Raw genomic sequence first — 6,000 nt, forward strand, 5'->3', positions numbered from 1 at the left:
TGGAATTTCTAACATAAGTTCAGGAATGTCTGACATAGATAATGTGCATCATGAAAGGACGCCGATTACTCTGACCATAGCCCATGGTTCTGTGTACAAAAGCTTCACATAGTTACAGAATCGAGTGCCAAAGTTCATCCTTTCCTGTATGGCATGTCGGAAAGGCCATCAAAGAGAGTCCTTCTCGCAGTTCAACTATACGATGCGCCTTTGTTCCTATATAGAGCCCAAACTGGCTAAGACCATGTTCAACCTCTTGATTCAATGCGGGGTGCCCTTGGTCGGCATAAAGTCATTTTGGTCACTGTGCACAAGAGATCTCACCTGCTTGATTAGTCTGTTTGCTAGGGCCTTTGCCACTACTTTGGCTTTTATGTTTAGTAGAGAGATCAGTCAGTAGGATATGCATTCTGTGGAGGGTCTGTACGGTTAAGGGTGACCTACCCCTGGGGCGACCTGAACATCAAAGGTTTGAACCCCTGCTGCTTGTACCATTGCAAAGAGAGGCAGAATCAATGTGGATGGAAACCTCTTCAGGGATTCCACTAGAAATCCATTAGGTTGGGCTCCTTATCTCTTGTAAGGCCACAAGCAGTTCCTCCTCCACCATCAGGAGACTATATATGTCCGCCTTGCTGTCCTGTGAGAGCTGTGGCACAACCAGGTCCACTGCTACAGGGTTTTGTTGTTCTGCCGTACCCGGTAGATGTGATCGCTAGAGTATCCCACAGTACTGTGAAAATATGTTGGCAATTGCAATAGCATTGTAGATTACCTCACCATCTTGCCCACATACCTGTGGGACAAACCCATTTTCCATCAATTTAGTTGCTAACCTACAGATCAGTTTCCCGGTCTTATCCCCAAATTCGTACACTCTGTGTTGGGATGCCATAAGAGTTGCTTAAGGCTCTCCCTGGACTCCAACATGTTACAATGTTCTTCATTGTCCCATGCTAGGGCCGTATGATGTTTCAGGTCCCAGACCCGCTTTTCCAAGGCCGTTGTTTCTTTATGGTGTTCCTTTTTTCTCTCAACTATATATGAAATTATTTCCCCCTGTGAGGATTGCTTTCGGCATCTCCCATAATGTAGTTGGGGAGGTTTCTGGAGTGGCATTTACTTTAAAGTAAAACTTCATCTTGTATATGAGGTGTTCCTGAAATCCAGTGTCTTTTAACTACCCCCCATGTAGGCCCCACTGCATATTGGACCTTCTTGTCCCCGGCTCCATCATGAGTTCAATTGGCAAATGGTCGGGCAGCACCCTCCGGTGAAATCTGTCCCCCGGCGGCTTGAGGAATGGTTTCCTCTACGTCTGGTGGGTCTGATGGAGGTGCCCATCTCACCAGGCACCTCAACAGTGATCCTTGGTGGAGGGCTGCTCGTGGAGCCCATCCCCGGCAATCCTCGCTGGCTCCCTGCCCCAGCAGCACACATGCGTGCTGCCTCAGGAGCCAGCAACAGGTATGGAGGTCTGCCCGCTGCAGCAGGCAGACGGCAGCCCTCTGCAGTCACCTCTTGCTCCCCCCAGACACAAGCATGGGGAGCAGGGATAGCGGGCCACAAAGGGGAGGCAGCGGCCCTCGCCTGTCCCACCTCAGGAAACACACGGAGTGGGGATGGGGTCCCGTCCCCCTATACCAGGAGTCTGACCGGCCTGGGGAATAGGGTCCCCGGGCAAGATGGAGGATGCATGGATTACGGACACAGGAGGAGGGTAGCCCGAAGCCAGAGCAGGCCCCGAGCTGCCCTCCACCAAGGATCACTGTTGAGGTGCCCGGTGGGATGGGCACCTACATCAAACTCACAGCACCATTTTATTCTCTTATTTTAAGAAAAGCGTGTGAGTTATGTCTGACATTGGCTTTTGTCCAAAACCTATGTTTACATTTCTAAACTAACTTTTTGACTGTTTGTTCTGTAATAGGGATATTAGAGTACCGTGCACGAACATGATCACTTACTTTGGCACTTTATGTGTCTATGTTGTAGGTATATATATATAAAATACTTTAGTGCATCACAAAATATCAACCACAGCCTTTACTTTTATATCTTGTAAGAGTGTGACACATAATATGAAGGAGACAATATTTCATCTAGTTGACCCTTACTTCCCAAAGTTTACTAACTGATCCTTTTCTAACCCTCTTGTCTCTCCACTTCCTCTCCAATTTTTGTGTTATCACTGGGTTTTGGAAAGAAGTTAGTAGTGGTTTGGTGGAATTAATGTGCAAAACCAGGCTCTAAGGTATAGAGTTGCTGATGTGACAAGTTTGAAGACTTTTCCTGATTCCAAGGCGAAGAAGAGGCAGGCTGTTCTAAACATGTCTGGGCTCAAATAGCAATTGTTTTGTGAGATGTCTAATACCTCCAGCCATCAGCGGTGGCTCCTCTGCAATGGCAGAGGAGAGTCGCCCCACTGGCTCAGATCCAGCAGCTGAAAAATAAAATGATATTTTATGATCATTTTGTATTTCAGGTGCTGGCTGACCCATGCGTGTGTGGGGAGGGGCGGGGCCAGGCCAAGTCAGATGGGGAGGTGTGTTGGACACTTGTGAGTGCACATGTCAATTTGGCCAGCCGTCATAGGCCGGCCAGACATGCACACTTAAATTTCTCCAAACCAGTTGTATTCAACAGCTGGGTGGAGAAATGGCACATACTCCCTGTGCCTGAGTGAGCGTCAAACCAGCCCACGCAGGCCAATCCCGACACTACTCTTATAGAAAGAGAGAAGCGTCTGGATTGGATGGGGAGTCTGTCCCAGGGACTACAGGGAGCAGCAGGAGAGCAGAGGAACACAGAGGCGTGAGGCGGCCAGCAGCATCAGGGAAGTCTTTTTTTTTTTTAAACCCCCCCCCCCCCCCTCCGTTGACGCCGCTGCTTCCCTGCTGCCCCGCCACTGCATATTGGCAGCAGCCATGACTGCCAACCATATTATCCACCTAAGAAGGATTGAAGAAACAAATTATTTGGCACAACTTTAATGTTTTCCGGTCTTGGATTAACATTATTTGCTTGCTTGGCCTAATTACAGGGCCCTACAAAAATGTTTGCTTGCATTGTTCAGTATAAGTTTGTTTTTATGTGTGATAAATTGCATGAGTGCAATACAGAAATAAAAATGCATACATTTACCCATCTAATACTGTACATATTCTACTTATCATTGATGGGAAATATTTTGTCCAGTCCAGGAAACTGTTAAATAATGTTTTTTAATTACTGTGAGACCTGACATCTTTGGTATGGTCTTCCTCAAGACTTTTTGCCTTATCCCCTCCAGTTACTGAATTTCATATTTATTGGCATAAGACTATGTGCACTTTACCACTACTAACCAGTGCTAAAGTGCTTGTGCTCTCTCCTTGATACCTGATCTAAAAAATTGGCTTACACCCAATTGGCACATTTACTTTATTTATAGGTCCTTAGTAAAGTGATGCACCTCGGCCTGAAAATCTGGCTTCTCCCACTCAGAGCTTTTTCCTGCAATCATTGAGGGCTTCTGCAAGTCATTGTCCATTGCTCCCCGGAGATTACTCCTCGGCCACAGCCTGCTGCCTTGCCACACTGAACTCTACCTTCTCCTGGACTTTTTCTCAGTACTTCTTCTTAGTCCGAAGGTAAACCAAAACCAGGCCCAATCCACCTCGTGCATCCGGGCTGGGCTGCATCGCGGTCGACCTTAACTTTCGACTTTGCCCCAGTCTTAGGAGACCAGATACCTGTGGTTGGTGCCTTCATCTTTTAGGCTCTATTCTTCACTAACACCTTTAAACATTTATGAGTTCAGTTCTACTGAATATTTTAGGCAGCGTAATAGAGCTGATCATGTTCCTTTTGATGTATAATTGTAGTAAATCGTGGGGACCATGTAGCCAGTAATGTGCATGAAGTACCTGCGCGGCTCAGTAGTATCCTTCGAAATCAGGGGCATTTAGACCACCCTCACTGTAGCTTTTTGTTAATATGTCCCATTTTATCCGTGGCTGCTACCCTGTCCATGCCAACCGTGTTAGCAGGGTGCAAAGAGTCTGAAAAAATTACTAAGGCAGTGTAATTGGAATGTTAGAGAACAAGAAACGGAAACAGGGGAGCACAATCATTTTCATTAAGGCTATGCGAGCTATAAGAGATAGTGGGAATCTAGTCCACTTGTCGATATAGTATTTCAGCTTCTACACTACGCGCCCAAAGTTTTTGCACAGTATTACCTCTGGGTCTGTATGAACCTGAATCTCTAGGTAGCGCACAGGTTCTGTAGTCCATTCAACAGGGTAATCAGTCTGTGTGGATGAGGTCCCGCTGGTGAGAGTAAAAATCAATGACTTATGCCAATTCATGTTTAGGCCTGAATGTTGGCCAAATAGTGTAACCTCTTGCAGCACTGGATTTAGGTTTTGTTCAGGAATGCGAATGTAAAGCAGCATTTTATCTGCATATGCCCCGATAACCAGATTGTAGTGTTGTGACCGAATACCTCTATGAGCATGGTATTCACGCATGGCGCATGCAAGGGGCTCCGCCACAAGGGGGTACAGCAGGGGGGAAAGTGGGCATCCCTGCCTGGTGCCTCTTGAAATTGTTATTTGTGATGAGAATAGTCAATTAACCCTTACACGTGCTATGGGATCAGTGTACAATACTTGTACTAGTTTTAAGAATACCGCGCCCACCACCAGTCTCCTGAGAACAGTGTATAGAAACCACTATTTCACGGAATCGTAAGCCTTCTCAATATCTATGACGAGGGCGACAGCTTTAACACTTGGACCAATACACGCCATGGTACCAAAGAGGGTTCTTAAATTACACGTGAGGGAATGACCCAGGACAAATTCAGTCTGCGCGAGTCTGATTAATTTAGGCAGCAGGGGTGCCAACCTGTTGGATAAAATCTTTGCGTAAAGTTTAGCATCAGTGTTCAATAGGGATGGAGGTCTATACGAGAGGCAATGCTCAGGGTGTTTCCATGGCTTAAGTAACGTAATCAGGATGGCCTCACGCATCGAAGGTGGCATAATACCCTCCGTTCCCATTTTCTCAAATAGATTCATCAGATGAGGCATTAAGAAATCCTGGTAAGCCTTGTAGAATGCGACTGTCAGGCCATCAGACCCCGGTTCCTTTTCGTTGGGCATCTATTTTAGAGCAGCAGCGATTTATGTTGGGCGAAGGGGAGCCAGCAGCCTTTCTCTCTAAGAGTCGGTTAGCCACTTCATTGCTATATGGGTGAGGTAATCTTCGTCAGTTTCTGTTATGTTGGGTTCACGCGTGGTGTACAGTTTTTGTAAAAATCCCTAAAAGTCTCCACTATCTTAGGTGTGCTATCTACTAGAACTCCATTTTCATTGTATATTTGCGATAAAACATTTTCACTTCTGGGGGGGGGGGGGGGGCATGTTAACCTGGCCACTCCCGAGCTGGGTCTGTCACCTTCAGCGTAAACCGTCGCCGTAGCTTATTTCCCTAGGTGTTTAACCTCTGTGGGCGCTAGCTCATTGAATTCATCTATGTTCGACCTAATGAGGGACAGTATTTTGGGGTCACCACTTTCCTGAAATAGATTTTCTAACGCTGCCAACGTATTTTCCATTTTCCTTATTTGTGTTCTGATTGTCTTAAGTATCCCGCATGTTTTGATATGGTCATACCTCTGATATAAACCTTAAACGCTTCCCAGTTAGTGCCATTTTAGGTACACTCCCTATATTGGCGTAAAAAACCTCATCTATTGCCTTGCCTAGCTCATCACGGAAAACAGGGTCCAATAATGAGTATTGCAGAAATCGCCAAATAGGTATTCTGAGGTGTAGGTCCCCTACAGACAACTTTTGTGTTACGGGGGAGTGGTCAGAGAGAATGTGCGCCATATGTGTGCATTCAGTTATGATGGGCAACAGTTCCTGCGATGCATACCAATAGTCTATTCTGGTGTGGATATTGTGTACTGGGGAGTTGCATATATTCCCTACCCAGGGGTTGGCAGTG

This window comes from Lissotriton helveticus, chromosome 1_1 (assembly GCF_964261635.1).
Source record: "Lissotriton helveticus chromosome 1_1, aLisHel1.1, whole genome shotgun sequence".
NCBI classification, from domain to species: domain Eukaryota; kingdom Metazoa; phylum Chordata; class Amphibia; order Caudata; family Salamandridae; genus Lissotriton; species Lissotriton helveticus.